The sequence below is a fragment of the Trichosurus vulpecula genome, chromosome 4, assembly GCF_011100635.1.
Source record: "Trichosurus vulpecula isolate mTriVul1 chromosome 4, mTriVul1.pri, whole genome shotgun sequence".
NCBI lineage: Eukaryota > Metazoa > Chordata > Mammalia > Diprotodontia > Phalangeridae > Trichosurus > Trichosurus vulpecula.
The window spans coordinates 82,552,379-82,574,696 of NC_050576.1; the positions used below are offsets into that span (position 1 = coordinate 82,552,379).

The 22,318-nt window shown below is 35.3% G+C and overlaps 1 protein-coding gene across 1 annotated transcript in view; it reads left to right on the plus strand.

The window, feature by feature from the left end:
- PLA2G4A (phospholipase A2 group IVA) overlaps window positions 1–22,318 on the plus strand; it is a 165,248-nt gene that overhangs the window by 87,506 nt on the left and 55,424 nt on the right. The window lies entirely within an intron of this gene.

The window sequence follows — 22,318 nt, forward strand, 5'->3', positions numbered from 1 at the left end:
GGAAATGTTCTCCAGAATTTTTCACTCTAGGATGACAGTGATATAGGTAAAGAACATGATCTCTCTAGTGCTTTCAGGTAAGTATATATACTTTGTCAGTGGAAACTTTTATTTGGCAATCTTGAAATTAGTAAACAGGAATTCATTGGTGCAGGGAACTCCCAGGCAAGGAAATGCCCTCCACGCCTTCCTTTTTTATAGTCTTGGAGATTTTCCTGGAGCATTGAAAGTGATTTGTCCAGGTTGTTGTCCAGGGTTGCACAGCCAGTATGCACCAAAGGTAAGGCTTAACCCCTGGTCTTTCTGGTTTGAAACCAGGCCAGTTTTCTAGCCAATAGCTATACTGCTAAAGGAAGCATTTCGTTGTTGTTGTTCAGTCATTTCAGTCATGTCCGACTCCTCATGACCTCATTTGGGGTTTTCTTGACAGAGATACTGGAGTGGTTTTGCCATTTCCTTCTCCAGCTCATTTTACAGATGAGGAAACTGAGACAAACAGGGTAAGTGACTTGCCCAGGGCCACACAGCTAATAAATGTCTGAGGCCAGATTTGAACTCAGGAAGATGAGCCTTCCTGACTTCATGCTCAGCACTCTATCCACTGTACCACCTATCTGCCCCATTAACTGGATTGTCCTTTCGGACAAATGCAGGGTGTCCCAAAAGTCTTAATATAGTTTTAAGTTACTAATGCTTAAACTACACTAAGACTTTTGGAGCATCCTGCTTAAGTCCCAACTTACACATTGGAAAACAGCAATAGAGAAAGTGGAAATGTCTAAATAAACGAACAAACCTTTTAATTTATTTTAGCATAAAATAGAGGGAAAGGCAGAGACTTTCTGTTTTTTTAGGCCTCATAGTAATTGATAAGAAAGGCCTTTATTCTCCCACAATAAAATTCCGAGTCAGGCAGCACTAGTATTGCTATCTTCATTTTACAGATGAGAAAGCAGGCTCAGAGAGGTGACCACTTGACCATAATTCCAGGGCTAGTAATGATTAGAGAGAGAATTCAAACCCAGGCCTCTTATCTCAGTGTCCTGAGCTCTTTTTTCTAGATGCTACTATCTTTCAGATATCTTTCCCTTTAAAAGGAATCTCTCTCTTCTCAGGACCATAAGCAAATATTTGTGATTTTTTCTTCTTCGTCCTTTAGCAATTAAATAAATGTACTATAGGGTCATTTTCTAAAATTGTTCTGTCTGAAAAAAAATTACTAGTAGGAGTGGCACCTGCATTCCAGACTTTGTTCTAGAGGGTGACCCTAGGTATTACCTAATTCTGATGTGGTGAAAAGGTTAAAAAATGGAACCATTAGTGTCCAAAGCAAGCAACATAGAGCCCAGTGCTATATGAAGTCCTCTCCTTTGGTCCTGGGACTCAGTGTAAGAGGTTTATATTTCATTTTGTTTATAAAACGCCTACTTTTAGAAGTTAAAACAAAATGTTAGGGCTAGAAGTAGCCTAAAGAAATCATCTAATCTAAATCCCTCACTTTATGGGGCAGCATGGTGCAGCAAAAAGGGCATTGACTCTGAGATCAGAGGACCTGGGTTCAAATCCTGTCCCTGATGTTCATTTCTTCCATGACCTTGAGTAGGTCAATTAACTGTCCTGAGCCTCAGTTTCCCCATATAGCTAATGAGAGGGTTCAATGAACAGAATTCGGGGAACAACACTTCCAAATTTAACTTTATGATTGGATGAAGAAACAGAAACTGAGAGTTTTAACCAAGGTGATACAGCTGGTAATTGGTAGAGCTGAGATTGAAACTCGGGTCCTCTGACTCCAGATCCAGTACTTTGTCTACTATGCTTCATTGCCCTTGGGATTGGGGCAGGTTATTAACCCAGTGTTGGTCAAAGGCAAAACAGCACAAGAGTCAAATTCATGGGCCTTACAGAGCACAGCAGATAGAGTGCTAGGCCTGGAGTCAGGAAGACTCCTCTTCCTCAGTTCAAATCCATTCTTAGACACTTACTAGCTGTGTGTCCCTGGGCAAGTCAGTTAACCTTGTTTGCTTCGGTTTCCTCATCTGTAAAAATGAGCTGGAGAAGCAAATGCAAACCACTCTAGTATATTTGCCAAGAAAACCCCAAATGCTAGCTGTGTGACCTTGGGCAAGTCACTTAACCCCAATTGCTCTGCCTTCCCTCCTCAAATAAAAAAAAAGATTAAGAAAACCCCAAATGGAATCATTCATGAAGAGTTGGAAAATGACGGAAGGGCAACAGCTGAGTTAAATCAGTTGGATATATAGAGGATTCTGATTTTACATTTCTCTATATGAAGATATATGTGTATATGCATAGTATATATGCATATATAACCTAAATGTGTTATATATTTATGTGTATTTCTAGATATTTCCTAAATGTGTATCTAAATCTATTTTAATCGATTTAATCTATACCTATCCTTATGCCTATAGCTATACCCAAGTCCACATTTTTCTCTATTTCTCTCTCTCTATCTCAGCTCTATTTCTATCTCTCATTTTGATTTTTATCTCCATTTCTATCTCTCTTATCTCTATTTCTATCTCTATCTCTTTCATCTCTATTTCTATTTCTATCTCATTTTTACTTCTATCTCTCTCTCATGTGTTTCCCTATCTCATGTCTATTTCTGTCTCCGTTCCTATCTATCTCTAACTCTATCTCTGTCTCTACTGAGTAGTGATAGGGGAGGCAGTGAGCAGCGAGTTGGAAAGGTGGAGAAGAGTGAGGATGAGGACCGAATGACTTAGGGGGGGACATTGTCTCCTTGAATACGGGAGCCTAGAGTCTTATATTCTCTTCCCAATGGAGGCTAGTCTAAGAGGAAATCTAGAAGTGAAGACTAATTTAGGAAGAGAAGGTAAAAGAATAGGTGGAATATCAATAAGCAAATGCTTATTGATTTGAATTGTATTAAATTAAATTATTGAATCAAGTACCAGGTAAGTTTCAGGCACCTTGCCTGGGTATGCAAAGACAAAGATGAAAACAGTCCCTGTCCTCAAGGGGAAAGGAAGGAGGATGGGAATGAGCATTTATGAAGTATACCAGGCACTGTTTTAAGTGCTTTACAAATATTACCTCATTTGATCCTTACAACAGGGTAGGTGCTATTATTGTTATGCCCTTTTCATAGCTGAGGAAACTGAGATAGAAAAAGATTAAGTGACTTGCCCGGGGTCACACAGCTAGTAAGCATCTGAAGCTGAATTTGCATTCAGGTCTTCCTGATTCCAGGCCTGGCACTTTATCCACTTTGCCCCTTAGTAGTACATATGGATGCAATATGTACATGGATAACTACATAAAAAAATACAACATGAATAAAAAGTAATTTTTGGGGGGAAATGAATGCTAACAATCTTATTAGGTTGGGCCTTGTGTTGGAGGTGACACTCGAGCTTACTTGAGGAGGAAGCTGGGGATTCCAAATGACAGAGAAAGAGCATGAGAGAGGGCCTATATGAAGTCATGGAGGAGACAATGCTACGTACAGGTAGCAGCAAGAAGACCGATTTAGCTGTGCCAGGGCCAAAAAGGAAAGGAAGTAGTAAATCATAAGTTTGGAAAGGTAGGCTAGAACTAGATTAAGAAGGGCTTTAAAGGCCAAACAGAGGAGTTTGTATTTTTTCCTAGATGTAATAGGAAGTCCTACTAAAAGTAGTTGCTACTATTAAAAGTGCTGCTGTAAATATTTTAGTTTACATGGGGCCTTTTTTATTTTTCGTTTTTTGCTCTCAGTCAATGGCATTCTTAAAGCAGAGAAATGCTAATCCGTACCTCTTATTTTGTGTGTCTTTATTTAAAAAGCAAGTCACTGGAACAGAAAACAGTATTTTCTGAATTAAATTCTTGTTACCTTTCCCCTCAAGGCCTAGCATTGTGAGTCATAGTTATGACTCCTGGGCTCAAATGCTCCATTCCTTTACAGGCCTCTCATCTAAGGTTTTGGCTAATGTTCCACTAGAACCATAATATATTTTTGGTAGAATTAAAATTAAAACAACAAACAAAACACCTTTTACTGTGGAAATGAGGATCCTGCTTTACACAAAGCATAATTTCTATGTAATAGGAGAAAATTAGCTGTCTCATATAGTTCATGCTTAGTCAGAGTTTAATGTGTTCAACATTCAGCAGCACCTGTGAAATGAATTATGTTTTGCTGTCTCCAATATGAACTGAGAGTTTCTAACATTTGTGAATTTGGAAAGGGTTGCTGGAATGGAACTGGTTTTTTTTTTTTGGATCTAGACGGTTTTTTGTCTGCCAAAAATGTTGACCATAGACGTAGTCAGCACCACCTATTACCAGAATGAGAGTAACATGTTTTTAGTTTTATGGTAACTATAATAAAATATTTATGTAATACTTTTATATATTATAAAATATACTTAAAATGTAATTTAATTCATATACATTCATGGTTTCATTTTTCTTCCTAGAGTAGAGATGGAGAGGGTATTAGACTCAGAACAATTTGCCAACTTGTGTTTTGGGGACTATTTGTAAGTGGATAAAATTTCAGTCTCAGTGCTGCTATCTCAGTGCTATACCTGCTCTGGAGCTCTCCCAGAGCACAGTGGACACACAGAGTAAAACACCTTTACTATCTGGGATACTTGAGGCATTATTTGTTCTGAATAGCCAAGTTTATCCAGTATATGTAGGTTCCCTTTTTCTAAGAAGCAAAGTGCTTTCTATTTTAACTATTTGGGATTGAAATATTTAAAAAATTATGTTTCCCTGCTTTTCAAAACAGCATATATTTAGCAAAATTTGAACTCTTTCTGAATTATTCAGGATTATCATTATTAGAATAAAAAGAAAATATGGTTTTGACTTTAAATGGATTCTATGGGTTTTTTTATGCTTTTATGTTTTTTTTTTATTTTCTCCCTTGATATGATACTGTCATTTCTTGCTCTTCTCAGTCCATCTGCCTAGATAGTACCCCCTTTCCCAGGATGAACTGCTTATTACAAATAGAATCAGATTAAGTAATGTATTAGAAATGTGTATAAAATAAAAATAAATTGAGTCAGAGTTGAGGGTCTAAATTACTCCAAATGAAGGGCACAGTGTTTTTTATGCATGAATTTCATGATTTCACTTTTTGTATCTTCCATACTGTATTTATTATCCAGTCCTCAGTTTGAAATCGACAACATTACCATTAGCTAAATTCCAGTAGATAAAATGCTACTGTAGTTCTCAAAGGAGAAAGTTAGGCATTTATTCACTTGTTATGACAGAAATAACCCTGTGTTTTGTGGGAAAGTCAAGAGGAGAAGAAAAAGATTTATTTCCTCCCCTTTTTCCTGGTTCAGAAATGTGTTTGGCTTTTTCTCCTTAAGAAGGAATCATTTACTCAGTAAATACTTTCAACAAATAAGCAATTGCTGTTTATTCTTTTAAAAAAATTAAGCTTCCTTTTTGTTATTGTTAATATTAATTAACAAATAGAAACATCTAATGTACATAGAATAAGAGATGTGAATAAGAAACAACTGTTTTCTATAGTTTGTTTTTAAGATTATATATGTATACACATATGTATATATGTGTACGTCATGTATGTCAAAGGATACATATATTCATATTAAATTTACCAAACTTATAACAAAACTACTCTATGTATGTCCCTGAATTCACTTTTTAATTTTCTTTTTATTGATTTTTTTGGCATATCTGTGACAAGCATGTATACTCCAACAAAACAAATTACCCAGTGACCATATCTGAGAATGACTAGCTCATTTTGCATATTTAGCCTATTAGAGCATTTTTGTTGTTATCGCTCTTTTTAAATTGTCATAATCTATCCATACAGTACTAAGAAGTCAACAGTAGGAGAGGGCCTTTAGAATGTAAAAGATACTCATCAAACTGGTGCCGGTATCTTTAAACAAGACTAAGCAAACAATATGGCCATGAATCTGTAGTTTTTCAAGCCATGAGTCTTTGTAGTTTATTGTAATAAAGAGAACTGAGTAGACATTGTAGAGAAGTAATTTTGGTTCAATGAAAGCAAAAATTTCCTGTCAGGAAGTGAAATCAGATGCCCAACTGATTCATCATCACTGAAGGTCTTCAAGTAGAGGCTGGTTGCAGTTTGTTAAGGTGCTAGAAAAGAAATTTCTCTTTAGAACTGGATGACTTCTGAACTTTCTTCCTAGCCTGGAACTTCTATGATTCTACCAATAACTGATTAGCTTAAGCAAGACCCAGTCACTTTAATTGGGTTACAGTTTTGACTGAGGAAATCTGTGCTAGAAAATGGCAAGATGTATATTATTCACAGACAGGAGTATTTAAAATATCGTGAGCTTGTATTGGCTAATAGAATGATAGTACAAAAGGAATATTATCTAATTTCAAGCAAAAGCTTGATTTTTTGGATGACAGTAGAAATGTTTCAAATGAATGAATTTGTTAATACAATTGTTTTCTCTACTCATGCCTCAAGTAGTTTTTAATAAAAATGATTTTATATTCAGAAAATACTTTAAAGACAATTGAAATCCTTGTTTAATATACCATCCCAATGTTTACTGGTCTAGTCTCGTGAGAATATATTTTATGACTATTATCACCAAATTATTGAACAATGATGTTCTAGGGAAAAAAAAATCACCTCAGTGAAGGCTGGATGTTTTATGGTTTAAACTTTAAAAAATTTAAAAATTTAAAAAATTTAAAAAAAATTGGGTTTTTTAAATCAAACATCCAACCATAATTTTAGAAAGCTTGTATAGCCTAGAGATGTCTTTTTAAACTCAATTATAAAATAATGATAATATTAAAACAAAAATAATAAGAGATATAAACATAGAGCTGCTAAGATAAATATGTTAAGAGAGAACGGAGGTAAGCAAGTCCCACATTTCGACATTTCATAAATAAACTTAAATAAACAACCTTTTATTAGGGGGATCAATGGACCTGATGAAATGCAAAATAGGGGTTTTTTTAAAATCAAACTTGAAGCTGTTGGTTTATACAGCCTTGATTTCTTCTAACATAACCCATATTAAGACTGAAGAAAGTCTGCTTAACATTTTGAAGACTCCTCAGTAAAAGAACTCCCTAAATTCATTGACGGAGTAGAAAGAGAGGTTAAGGATATGGGTTCAGCTTTTGGTTTTGGCAGAGAGAAGATCTCAACTCCTTAAGAGCTGAGCCAATATGTCTTAAGGATTTTTCTAAAGCACATAGATGTTACATCAACTGATCAATTAATCAGTGAGAATCAATCACCTACAATGTGCCAGATGTTGAGCTAGGAATTAAAAGATATAAAGACAACAATAAACAGTTCTTGTCTTCAATCAATATTAGCTATTACTATTCGAGGAGCTTACATTTAATTGTGAAACAAATTGTATATATAAGCAAATGCAATATGTTTGAGTCGACAAAAGAAATCTGATCTCAGGAACTCATCCTTCAATTGACCCTATTCCTGCTGTTGATGGTTTTAACCGTTCTCACCATCACAACAATGGGAAAATATCTAAGTCTCCCAAAAAACCTACAAATACTCAAGGAACCAAACAAAAATATGCAATGGCCCTCAGCTTGGTGTGGCCTTTCTATTTCTTTGATGAGTGGCAAAGTAGCGAAAGACAGGATAGAATTTGCTAAGAATTACATAATTTTATAGACTATAAACACCAGCTTAACTATTGACCCTTTAAATAATGGGAGAGAACGTGGAATAGCGAAAAGAAATGGTTGAGGAGAGTTGTGATACTGAAAATTTATTCACAGCAATGCTTCTTTTCACTTGCTATCTTGTATTTTCTAGGAGTCAGCTCTAAGTCCTCCAGACAGGAAATGTGATTCCTAGCAACGAATTCATTATGAAAGCATTTTACTTTAAGAAAACTGTTTGGATGGCCAAAAGCATTTGCCGAAAGGAGTTAATGAATGGTATTAGAGACTGAAAAGGATAAGGCAAACATTATGACATTACCTTTTTTGAAGCCTTAATAATAAGCATGTTTGGATGGGGTACAGCCTTGTCTAAGTCTGCTAGATTGAATTCTAGAGCAGAGTTAAATAACTTGCCAAGGGTCACCCACCTAGCATGTGTCAAGCATGGAATTTGAAGTCATATTTTCTTGACTCTGGCTGTTTTACCATGCTGCCTTGTGATAACCAACTGATCTATTAACATCGATTGCATTAGGAATACAAGAAGAAATGAAAGATCACTTTCAGGAGTTTGTATCCTAAAGGGAGAGAGACATGTGCACATACGTGTACACATGTGTACATGAGTGCGTTCATATATACAAGGTAATTTATATTATATATATAATATATATGCAATCTAATTTATATATATATATATATTTATATATATATATATATATTTATGTATACACACACACACACACACACACACACAAAGTAATTTAGTGAGCGATGGCACTAACTGCTGGGGGGAATCAGGAAAGGCTTCTTATAGAAGGCACTGCTTGAGCTAAACTTTGAAGGAAACTACAAAGTCCTTGACTTTTTTTTGTATATGACTTGTTTGTACATAGTTCTTTACATCTTGTCGCCTCCATCAGTCTGTGAGCCATTTGAGATCAAGGACTGTTTGTTACTTTGCACATAGTAGGTGCTGAGTAAGTGTTTAGTGACTGAGTGACTTTCTAACTGAACTTTATTTGTTTTTAAAAGGAAGCCATCCTTACTCCTGTTTGGGTACTGTAGGGCTTAGGAAAATGGTATCCAGTTTTGTTTCATAATAGGAAAAGTACAGAGATTGTCCTAAAAGCTGTAGTAGTAGTAGTAGTAGTTTGTCAGTGATAGAATGCAAAATCATCAATAACAATGATAACTTTTCTTTGAGACAATTACAAGTTTATTATATTTTTCTTTATTGTGATAAGTTGCACTTGATCTCTAGAATGTACTTTAATATCTAATATTTTTTTCTTTTTAATTGTGTTGTGTTTCTCAGCAAGTTCTCCCAGATGAACTCATTTTATTTCATAACTTCAGCAGTTGCTCTAACACTGATGACTCCCAATTGTCTCTTCACTCTGACCTTTCATCCAGTGTTCAGTCTTGAACTCCCACCTGCCAGTCTGAATATTTTTAAAAAGACATATTGTCCTCAGTTTGACTTTTCCCAAACTGAGCTCATGTCTCATTTCCCTGCTCTTCTTTTTTCATACTGATGATCAATTTGCTATTATTCCTGTTACCTAGACTTATAACCCCTATTTGCCTTGTCCCACCCTGTCTAACCATCTAACTCCAATGCTTTTAATTCCTTTTTGTATCCTCCCCCAAACACATTTCGGAATTTCTCTGAGTGTGATATAAATACAGCCAATCCCCTTTCTGTTCTGATGATAGGTGGAGGTATGACTCAGTGGAATGGATAAGCCAAAACTGTAAACATCTAAAAAAATCCATCAGAACTTATTACATTTCATTTTATGTATATCCACCTCCCTAGGCATCTTCTAAGACTAATGTGAATTTATTTGAGTTTCCTAAGAGAAATCCAACTGATTTTGGGGGAGTTGGCCCATAGGAGTGCTTGTTCAAAAGGGAGAGGAAATGTGAAATCATAAATTAGCAGCAAATGGTGTCCAAATACTTTGATCGAGCTATGACTTCATTTGTATGGGCATTCCTTCCAAAGATGCAATCTATTCATGCATGCTAATGTCGTACGACCCTTGTCCATGGTTTCCTATAAGTTTGATAGAAGAAATATACCAAAGACGATGAAGAATTCCATAGTTTTCCTTTGATATTATGAGGGTTACAGGGAACCAAGCAAAAAATCCATTGACTGTCCCTCACTCTCATCATGACCAGCCCATGTAAATTTTCAATTCTTAATTTTAATGGTATCCTTTATACCACTTCTCCTGTGCAGTATCTTATCTGTAATTTGTTAGAGTTGGCTACCTCCCACTTTGTGCTTCTCCATTACCATTTGCGTGCTACTCCCTTTCATTTCTCCAAAAGTTGTAGCACCTCATGACTTACAGCCTTACAACATCATTGGCAAAGTATTCATGTTAAATAGGTAGGTCTTTTTTCTGGGAAAAGTTTGGGGTCATAAAAAGAAATTGGTAGCTTTCCAAAGGCAGATGATCTTCTATTCAGTTATACAATCAGCTAAATGTCAATTTACAATAGCTGTTTAATATGTATGCATATACACATATATGTAATATATACATTATATACAGACATTTATATCTGTGTATATAATAGCATATGATACATGTGTAGTATGTACGTATACAGACTAGTCAAGAACCATATCAAACCACTTCAGCCGGTTACTTGACTTATTACCTTATTCATTCTCATCTCTGGTTCTAAGGCAATCAGAGAACATTTTCATATTTCCTCATGAATTATTAAAATTTCAATATCTATCTTATTATCTTTGAGTCCTCACTCCAATTTATTAAACATTATTTATCCAATCAGTTGGAAAACTTCTTTTTCCATACATTTTAATCACTTCTCTATTTTTATATATACATGTATTTATAAAATACATACATACAAAATACCCTTAACCTTAAATAAAAACAAGATTACTTATTATACAGTTTATTTTGTTAAATTTTTCTTGAGTGGGGAAGGCAGGGAAATTGGGGTTAAATGACTTGCCCAAGGTCACACAGCTAGTAAGTGTGTCAAGTGTCTGAGGCCAGATTTGACCTCAGGTCCTCTTGACTCCAGGGCCAGTGCTCTACTCACCTAGCTGCCCCGATTATACAGTTTATTAACAACTTAGCAAATAACAAAACAAAAACCCAACCATTTCCTTTGTATTAGCTTTGAGTAAGATCATAGCCTCACTTATCTCTAATCATTACTGTTGTTGACCTCTCCATTTTGAAAACACTATCTCATAATTTAGGCATCAAGGATAGCAGTAAAAATCTTTAAAAAATCTAAAATAAACCTTGAAATAATTTTCATTAGAATACTCTTCGAAAGCTGAGTTAAATATAGTCAATCCAGAAAGTTCTCTTAATCTTTTCTCTTTGTACTCCATTTGGTCTTTGTCTAGTCATCATTGCTAATATTCTTTCCTGAGAATAGTTAAACCTATTTTCCAGGTCAATTGTTTTTCCAATGAGAGTTTTCACATTTTTTTCTATTTCTTAGGACAAACATCTGTACTATGTTTAGGCAGACTTTACAGTACGGTGAGTCCTTGTTGCTTTCGCTGCTGTTTTTGTTGTTCAGTCATTCAGCTGTATCTGACTCTTTGTGACCTCATGGACGATAGCACATCAAGTTTTCTCATAAACTTCTCAAAGATTCCATTTTCCATTAAAGAAACAGCAATACTCTCTAGAGTCTCTATGAAAGAGGCTATTCTAGGTGGTATTACATGTATATGTATAAGTCTATATAAAGGTACATTTATGTATACGTACACAAATATATGCATGTATGCTACATGCATCTACATTAACATGCAATACACATGTGTGTGTGTATATATAAATATATATATATATATGATAATATATGTGGGCTATGTGTACAGCTGCACATCAGAATCTGTACCATAGGTATTCCACATCCACAATATTTTTCCTGTATAAATTGATAGGCAAAACACAGCTATTATAATCAAGCAAAAGAACATGAAATAAAAAATTCATTCATAATTAATAGAGGACTGAACATTAATATACTTATTATTTAAAGTTTCCTGTTCTGAGATTTTTTTTTGGTCTTCACATGTTAGCAATGATTTGTTTAGTAAGGTAGATTATATATATATATATATATGTATATATATGTATATATATATGTATATATATACACATATTTTGCTAATAAATAAATAAATGAATAACTAACTAAATAAATAAATATGCTATGATGTACCCAGGCAGCACTATGCTAAGTAGATTATGGCAATTTGTGTGATTATCAAAGAGAGTCAAAATCTACTATTAGCTACATGTAGAGCTAAGATTAACCAACCATCTTTCAAGGGAAAAATAAGCAAGAAAACATGGATTATTCAGGGCACATTTGGAGAAACAACTCAAGCACAGTCTCCACTGATTTCTAGTCAGACATTCACTGTCTTTTTTAAAATTCTTTCAATTTTTTCAATACTAAATTCTTCCCCTCCCTCCAGCTCCTTACCCACACACTGAGAAAGCAAACAATACAATACCCATTGCACATGTGAAGTCATATGAAACACCATTCCATGTTAGCCATATTGCATAAAAAGCAAGAAAAATAAAGGAAGCAAAAATATGCTTCAATCTGTAGTCAGAATTCATCAGTTCTTTCTGTGAAGGTGTTTAAGAAAACATTTTTCATCATGAATTTTTGGGAATTGGGGATCATTGTATTAATCAGAGTAACTCAAGCTTTCACAGTTGATAATCATTACAATTTTGCTGTTATTGTGTACAGTTTTCCCAAATCTTCTTATTACATGCACTTTTCATCAATTCATATAAATCTTCCCTGGGTTTGCTTTTCTTAAAAATATACCCTTCATCATTTTTTACAACATAATAGTACTCCATCACAGTGATATACTACAACTTGTTCAGCCATTCCCCATTTGATGGGTATGCCCTCAATTTCTAATTCTTTGCCACCATTAAAAAGAGCTGCTATAAATATTTTTGTACATATATGTCCTTTTTCTTTGATCTCTTTGGGATACAGACCTAGTAATGATATTTCTGGGTCAAAGGGTATGCCCACTTTTGTAGCCCTTTGAACATAGTTCCAAATTACTCTCTAGAATGGTTGGGCCAGTTCACAACTCCACCCACAGTGCATTGGTGTACATATTTTTCCAGTATGGCTTACTATGTCCTTCCCCAGCTCATTTTACAGATGAGAAAAGTGAGGCAAACAGGATTAAGTGACTTGCCAAGGGTCATACAACTAGTGAGTGTCAGAGGCCAGATTTGAATTCAAGAAGATGAGTCTTCCCCACTTGAAGCTCAACATTTTAATCACCTTATGACTTTAATCACCTTTAGTCACTGGGGCCACCTAGTTGCCCCAGTCCTACTCTCACAACCATTCATTATCACTGGAAAAACCATAGCTTTGACTACATAGCCCTTTGTCAGCAAGAAGATGTTTCTGCTTTTTAGTATGCTGTCCAGATTTACCATAACTTTCCTTCCAAGAAGCAAGAGTATTTTTGAATTTCATGTCTGCAGTCACCATCTTCAGTGATCTTGAGCCCAAGAACATAAAATCTTACACTATTTCCATTTCTTTTTTTTCTATTTGCCAGGAAGTGGTGGGACCAGTTGTCATGATCCTAGTTTTTTTTTAATGTTAAACTTCCAGCCAGATTTTATGCTTTCCTTTTTCACCCTTATCAAGAGGCTTCTTTATTCTTCTTCACTTTCTGCCATCAGAGTGGTATCATCTATATAGCTGAGATTGTTGATATTTCCAGCTTTTGATTCATCCACCATAGCATTTTGCACAATATTCTCTGCACATAAGTTAAATAAGGTGACAATATACAGTCTTGTCATACTCTTTCTCCAATCTTAAACCAATCAGTTATTCCATGTTTGGTTCTAACTGCTGCTTCTTGGACCACTTACAGGTTCCTCAGGAGACACGTAAGATGATCTGGTACTCCTTCCTTTTTGAGAAGATTTGTCACATTTTGTTGTGATCCACACAGTCAAAGGTGATAGTGTAGTCTGTGAAGGAGAAGTAGATATTTTTTTCTTGGAACTCCCTTACTTTCTCCACAATTCAGTGAATGTTGGCAATTTGGTCTCTAGTTCCTCTGCCTCTTTGGAAATGAGCCAGCACTTCTGGTAATTTTTGGTTCACATATTGCTGAAGCCTAGCTTGCAGAATCTTAAGCATAACCTTGTTGGCATGTGAAATGAGCACTACTGTTCTGTAAATTGAACATTCTTTGGCATTGCCCTTCTTTAGGATTGGGAGATAAAGTGATCTTTTTCAATCCAGTGGACACGGTTGAATTTTCCACAGTTATTGACACATTGAGTGCAGCACTTCAAGAGCATTTTCTTTAAGGATTTTAAATAGCTGAGCTGGAATTCTATCACCTCCACTAGCCTTACTGTTAGCAGTGCTTCCTAAGGCTCATTTGACTTCATTCTCCAGGCTCTAGATTAGTAGCCACATGATTTTGGTGATGTTAAGATCTTTCTCGTATAGTTATTTTGTGTAATCTTGCCATCTCTTCTTAATCTCTTCTACTTCTGTTAAGTCCCTGCCATTTTTGTCTTTTATCATGTCCATTTTTGCATGAAATATTCCCTTTATATCTCTAATTCTCTTGAAGAAATCTTTTCCATTCTGTTGTTTTCTTCTGTTTCTTTGTATTACTCATTTAAGAAAACCTTCTTATCTCTCCTTGCTATTCTCTGGAATTCTCCATTCAGTTGGGTATATCTTTCCCTTTCTTCTTCTCTTTTCCCTCTTTTCTCAGTCATTTGTAAAATCTCATCAGACAGCCTCATCTTGCTTTCTTTCTCTTCTTTTTCTTTGGAATTTTTTTGTTGCTGCCATATATACAATACTGTGAACCTCTGTCCATAGTTCTTTAGGCACTCTATCTACCATCTCTAATTCCTTAAGTTTATTCATCACCTCCACTTCATAGTCATAAGGAATGTCATACTTATATAGTCTTATGGTTTTCTCTACTTTCTTCAATTTAAGTCTGATTTTTGCAAAAAGAAGTTCATAATATGAAGCTCCAGGTTGTGTTTTAGTTGACACTATAGAACAGGCCTACACAACTTGTGGCCCACAGGCTGTAGTTTGTGCAAGCCTAGTATAGAGCTTTTGCACCTTTGGATGCAGAGTTACTTTTTATATTGTTGATAAAAAGTATTTCCTATTACCAGAGAGTTATCTTCACAAAACTCTATTAGTTTCTGCCCTGCTTCATTTTGTACTCGAAGGCCAAACTTGCCTGTTATTCTATTTATCTTTTGATTTCTTACTTTAGCATTCCAGTGAATTATTCTGAATATGACATCTTTTTGTGTCTTGTTTCTAGAAGATGTTCTAGGTTTTCATGGAATTAAGCCATTTTGGCCTCTTCGGCATCAGTGCTTGAAGCATAGATTTGTGTTACTGTGATGTTGAATGGTTTGTCTTGGATTCTTACAGACATCATTCTGTCATTTTCAAGATTATACCCCTGTATTGCCTTTCTAAACCTTTTATTGACTACGAGGGCTACTCCATTTCTTCTAAGGTATTCTTAGCCAGAGTATTGTATGTAATGATCACCTGAATTAAAATCACCCATTCCCATCTATTTATATTCACTGACATCCAAGACGTCAATATTTAAACTTTCCATCTCTTATTTGACCACATCCAGCTTATGATACATTAGTTTTTACTAATGGATTTTACTAATGGGAAGAGAATAAGACAGAAGATTCAGCAGTGATTGGTGAACTATGCGATCATTAAGTCAGAATGACTAATACTTTTACTACAAATAATATAAAACAAACCCGCACCCAAAATATATTTTAATTGTCCTGTATTCATTAAAACTATGCCAATTAACTCTATTGTCACAATGCTTTAGTGAGTGTCTCACCCAGGAATTCTTTTACAGACTCACAATTTTGTGTTTCTCAATCCTATTTTATTTTATTAACCTAGGATTCAAATTTCTAATGATTGTACATTGAAAATAGAATATATCTTTGGGGAAAGCAGTATGTGAGATTAGAAGGGGAAGTTTATTTTTCCTTAATGACTTCTCATTTCTGTAGAAGTCACAGATTATTGATATTTTTAGGTTAAGATAAACAATGTACCTTGTGATTTGTAAGTAATGTTGGGAATTTTTACACTTTCATTTCACAGAATTTAACTCATTCAAAAACTATGTGTGTCATTATGTTAATGCCATAGCCAAACCCTTAGGGCTTTGTGCCTTTCATAGTTAGTGCCGGAAACATGGAAATTGTAGTTTTCATAGATGCTGAATTGTGTTTCTCATCCTGCAAATAGTTTATGGGAGAATTTTGGGCTTGCACTGTGAAAGGATAAAATTACTCTTTCTAGGCATAGGAACATTGAGCTAGATGAAGAAAGAGAAAGATCTGAATTCTAATTTCAGCTCAAAGACTAATTTGCTGTGTGATCCTGGTTTAAGTCACTTAAACTTTCTGAGCTTCTATGCCCTCACTGGCAAAATCAGGATAATAAAATCACCTACCTCATTGGGCTGTTGTGTGGGTCAAATTAAATGAAGTGTGTGCAGCAGTTTGCAATCCATAAAATACTCTATGTCTAGCATTATTTTGCATTACACAGCCATCTTGATTTCTTCATATATTTTAAGTACTTTTTAAAATCATCTACAGTGTATAAAGCACTAGATTAGGTACTAGGGAAAATGCTAAGGTGAATATGACATCTGATACCTCCTGTCTTCAAAGCCCTGATAAGGTAGTAAGAGAAAGAAGACACAAATAAATTTAATGCAGAATAGGGCACTGAGCATAATGAATAGGAAAATTGTGGCCTACTGTAGAGTAGAAAAACCTTTCTAAAACCTCTCCAAACATTTCATCATTCATCATTTTCAAACCTCTCATGGGTTCTTCGACAAACACCTTCCACCCCATCCCATCCCTGTCCAGTTCTCATAGCTGAGAACCTTGCCCTTTAGATTTCATAGAAAAAATTGAGACCATTAGATATAAGTCCCTTCTTAGCTCCCCTTCTCACCTCTCTGCCATACTACTTTCCAGTTTTCCCAGCAATTATTACCAAATAATGAATTCTTATCCCAAAATCTTAAATCTTTACATTTGTCAAATACAAGGTTATTGTGCTTATTTACTGCTGTAAATTATATATCTACTCTATTTCATTGATCTACCTTTCTATTTCTTAGCCAGTACCAGATAGGGTTTGATAACTGCTGCCTTATAATATAATTTAAGATCTGGCATTGCTAAGCCTGGCTTCCTTCAAATTTTTTTCATTAGTTCCTTTGATATTGTTGACTTTTTGTTCTTCCAAATGAATTTTGTTATTATATTTTCTAATTCAGCAAAATAAATTTTGGTGATTTAATTGGGATGGCATCGAATATATAAATTAGTTTAGGTAAAATTGTCATTTTTATTATATTGGCCCTGCCTACACATGAACAATTAATATTTCTCCAATTATTTAAATCTGATTTTATTTGTATAAAAAGATTTAAAAAAATAATTTTATTTATATATTTTATGGGTATGTTTTGGCAACTTGATTTGGAGAGTACTAGACTTGGAGTCAGAAGATGAGGGCTCAAAATATTGACATTCCACTTACCAGAAGGAACCGTGGTCAGTGTATTTCTTTTCAGTGAAACTCAGCTTATTTGAAAAAATGAAAATAATTATCTACCTCTTATGGGATATCATAAGGAAAACTTTTAAAAAAGAATATAAATGAGGTATGAGGAAGAAAAGAACATTTCTTTCTGGGGGAATTAAGGCTTCATTGAGGTGCTAGTACCTTGCAGTCAGTATTAAAGAAGGAAGTGATGAACATTTGTCTTCAAAGTCAGCATGGGCCCTTAAATCAATTTACTATGAAGACAAGTGAATGTACCAACTCATTGTATACAGGCATCAATGAGTTGAATTTTTCTTTGTCAACATGAAACACTGGAATTGAGGGAGAAAAATCAGACTTGGTAGACTATGAGACTCGAAATCTGGAAGATCTGAGTTCAAATCCAGTCTCAGACACTTACTAGGTGTGACCCTAGGCAAGTCACTTAACCTCCCTTGGTTTGTTCAACTATAAAATGGGGATAATTAAAGCAACTACTTCCCAGGATTATTATGAGGATCAAATGAATTAATATTAAAAGCTTTGCAAACCTTAAAGCTAAATGATAGATGGTGATGATGATGATGGTGGTGGTGGTGGTGGTGATGACAACAATGATGACTCTAGCCCATGCCATGTGAAAATTATTTGAAGGTCTCGGGGTTATTTAGTATGGAGAAAAAAAGAAAGATCCTAATGATGCAATCATTATCTTCTTGCCCATGTCCAACACACATGATAGCTGTCTTCAAGTGTGTGAAGGACTGTTATGAGAAAGCCTAATAGGTCATCTCTGGTGAAAATGGTATCTTCCTCACTGGAAGTCTTCAAGTAGATGCCAGATGACCACTTATTAGGGAATCATAGAGCTGATTAGGGCAACTAGGTTTGGCAGTGGATAGAGTACAAGGCCTGGAGTCAGGGAGACTCATATTCCTGAGTTTAAACCTGTCCTCAGACATCTACTAGCTGTGTGACCCTGGGCAAGTCACTTAAACCCTTTGCCTCAGTTTCCTTATCTGCAAAATGAATGAAATGTCAAACCACTCCAATATCTTTGCCAAGAAGACCCCAAATATGGTTATGAAGAGTCATATATGACTAAAACAACTGAACAATGGAGCTGATTACTGTGAAACTGGCAGTTAGACTAGTTTGCCTCTCAGTTCCCTTCCAATACAAAATTCTCTGATTGCTTTTTTAACATCTCTCCAGAGTATTACTGTGGCCCAAAACATATGTCTTCTTGTTTTTTGAATGTCTATATTCCTCTTTCCACTGGACGTAGAACATAGTTGCCAGGTAATTAAAACCTAAAAAAAAAATCATATTATTATTATTATTTTGCTTTACAAGGAGGTAAATTGGCCATGCTTATTGTATTTTTTTTGAAGTTCAAGCATTAATACATTTTATTCCAAATATATCGAACAGGAGTTCAAGGTAAGTAAAAGTCTATTTTTAGTAATTAGCTATCCAAGTAATGGAAACACATATGGTATTTAGGTTATGGCCAAGCAGTGTTACTTTGTCTCAATAGGACCTAAACATGCTCAGCAACATGTATTTGTTTTAGTTATCTGGATTTAGATCCAAGACTAACAGCTGAATTTTAGTCACTCATTGGTGTAACAGCTCTTTCAGAATATCCCAGACTACCCTGATTGAGAAAATTGAGCCAGATTACAGCTCTAATATTTTGTTAAAATTCTTCTTACATCACAGGGAGTGATTCATTCACAGAAGAATATCATTTGGCTGCCAACATCTTATCTTTTATGCTTGATTTTATATCTGAGGAATTTTGGAAGTAAAGACATTTAAACATTTTTTTTTCTGAACTTTATGGGACTTATAGAATTTATTGTCTTTATGGAGCTTATTTAAATCAGGGTTCCCCAATAGCTTGGGCATACTGGGCTTTATAGGTAACTACTTATCTTAGGAAGACAAAGGGCAAGATGATGATCACAGTTAGGATTCATATAGTATTCTAATGTTTGCGAAGTGCTTTGCATGTTATTATCTGATTTGGTTCTAACAACCATATCTCCCCTACCAGCCAGTTGAGTGTTCTGCACCCCATAAGTACTTCAAAATATTTGTAGAATTGACTCAAATATATTAATTCACCTAATTACTACCCTGTTAATTGGAGTATTGGATTAAATAAGCTCTGAAAAGGACAGCCTTTTGATCTCCTGGCTCAAAATGTGACATTACTTGGAGATATTTTTGGTATCATGGAGAAAACTTTGGGATCAAAGCTGTAACTAGGAATTTTTACAACTAGGGAATTCACACACACACACACACACACGTATATACACACAAACACAAACCTATGTTAAGGGAAAATAGCACAAAAAACACCCTTAAATGTAGCTGTGGTTGGTGAGCAGAGGGAAGACACTACTATGTGGGGAGACACAATGACTCCAGAGCTCTATAATGTCCAATACTCCCCCAAGATAATTTGGTAGCTTATTCTTTAAATTTAGTGCAGCATCTAATTACGAGTTTCTTCATACTTGGCATCTAAGAAGTCAGATGGCTCAGATGTAACAAGAAGGAGAGATCTACAGGGACTGAAATATTTTTTTCCTTTTCTCTGGAGTAACTATGAGGCTCAGGATTCCTTAAATGACTTCACTCCTAAGGAGAGTCCTCTGTCCTTTTATACTTGTCCTCCTTCTCAATGACCGGCCTCTGAATCTCAGGAAAGTGTGGGAAGTTTGGATGGTGAAATTTTGGGAGAAAGAAAGGTCAAGGATGAAGAGGCAAAGGTGCCCCCACTATGGAAGAAACTTCCAACAGGAGCTGAGGTGTTATCTGTCTTCCCTTGATTTCTGATCCCTCAGAGTAGAGCTAGATGTCTCATGGAGGGTCAACTGCTGTGCATACTGAAGGAAGGGACTAGTTCTCTGGGCTTTCCTCTCCACCCCTAGAAAAAGTTAGAGTTTGAGCTCTGTGAGTATCTGTGGCCCAAGAAACTCTGTAACACAATCAAGTTGTTTCTCTAATGGGACTTTCCAACTTTCCTCAGACTATTTTGAGATTACTTATCATCTACTCTGTATGTGTCTTTTTTCTAACTAGTTATTTTCATTTTGTTTCCCTTGTTGGAATAAAAGCTTCTTGAGGGAAAAAATTGTTTTTGCCTCTCTCAGTATCCCTAGTGCTTAGCACAATATTTGGAAAGAAGTGCTTAATACAAATTTGTTACTTTTTATTCTTAATTCCTTATAGAGCAATAATGTTCCATCATTCATGTACCACAATTAGTTAAGTAAATCCCCCATAAGCACCCACTTTATTTTTAGTTCTTTGTGACAATAAAATGTATCGATATGACTTATTTTTTGTATAGAAGGGTCTTTTCTGTATGTCCTCGACATTTGTGAATATGGACCTAGTAGTTCTATTGCTGGGTCACATTGTGTGTACAGACTCTTTCCAGTCCAGTTTGAATCCCTGTGGTGCTACTTATGTGATATCAGGTAAAACACTCAACTTCTCTGAGCCTTACTTTAGCTGTGAAACTGAGGGAGTTGGACTGAATTATTTTTTTAAAGTCCTTTTCACCTTTTAACATTCTATGAAATTCTGAATGTTTCATGTTAAAATTCAGGTGGGGGCTTATGAGAGACCAAGGAGAGAGAGAGAGAGTCACCTATTTGCAACTGAAAACAAGTAATGGCATCTCTAGTCAGAGGAAGTACATCTTCCAGTTGACTTAAGTGATGTTAAGATCACTTCTGTGATTTTATGCTAAGTAAACGATATAGTCTGTTATTTTCACCACCTTAAACATATCTCACTTTATTCCATTCTTCAGTGGTATTCTTAGGCTTTTTTTTTTTTACTACTTCATTGTTTATTTATGAAACATTGAATTATAAATGTCTTGTTCCACTGTTCACTATTTCTTTTTGCCCTTTTATTTTCTCATTCAATTGAATCGTCAGCCATTTAGTGTTATATATTAGATAGATGGTTGGCCAAAGAATTGAAAGACCTGATTGGAGTTTAATATTGGCTCTGGAGTCAGAGGAAAGAGATTCAAATTTCTCCTCTGACACTCATTACCTGTATGACCTTGGACAGGTTACCTTCCTGAACTCAGTTTTCTTATATGTGAAGTGAAGGGATTGGATTAGATGGTCTTTGAGATTCCTTCCAGTTCTAGATGCGTTATCTTATGAAATTAAAAAGCAAATAAATTTTTTTGTTTATATACCCCATCTGTGAAGTTGATGACAAATTTCACGTTGGGAGATCATAGCTCCAGGCCTTGCTGTACCCCCATCCCCAAAGAACAACAAGCAAAAACTAGACCAGAACAAGCTCCTTGTGGCATATATTATATTCCTCTCCTCCTAGAAATGTGTATGTGGAATAGTAGATCATCAACCTGTTAGTTGATTAATTAAATTCAAGAAAGTGAAACTGGATAATATTCAGAGGCTCTAATTTTTCTTTTTCCCCATCTTGCTTTGGTATATTAATAGCCGTGCCTGCTAGGTTTTTTATTTCTTTTTGTTAATTGCATTATTGATGTTATTATTAGTAATAATAACAATCTTAAGAATATGTCAATGATCTCTGGTTTTTGTCATCCTATGAGTTCTTTCCATCGACATAGATCATAGTTATTCTCTAACACGATTAGGAGTTGCTTGAGGCTCAGGGAGGGTAAGTTACTCGTTCAAGGTCACCCAGGTAGTAAATATCGTAGGTGAGATTTGAACCTCTTTCCTCTGACTCCAGAGCCAGTACTTTCCCCCCAGTACTTAGCATTGCTTGGGTCTTTCTGACTCCATGGCCAACTGTTTGATCACCAATGATAGCAAACACATCAAAAGGGGGACACTAATCCATACATGAGGATACCTGCAGCCACATATTGACTTAGTTTTAAAACATGTTGTCATCTGTGTTTTATAGTACTTTTATT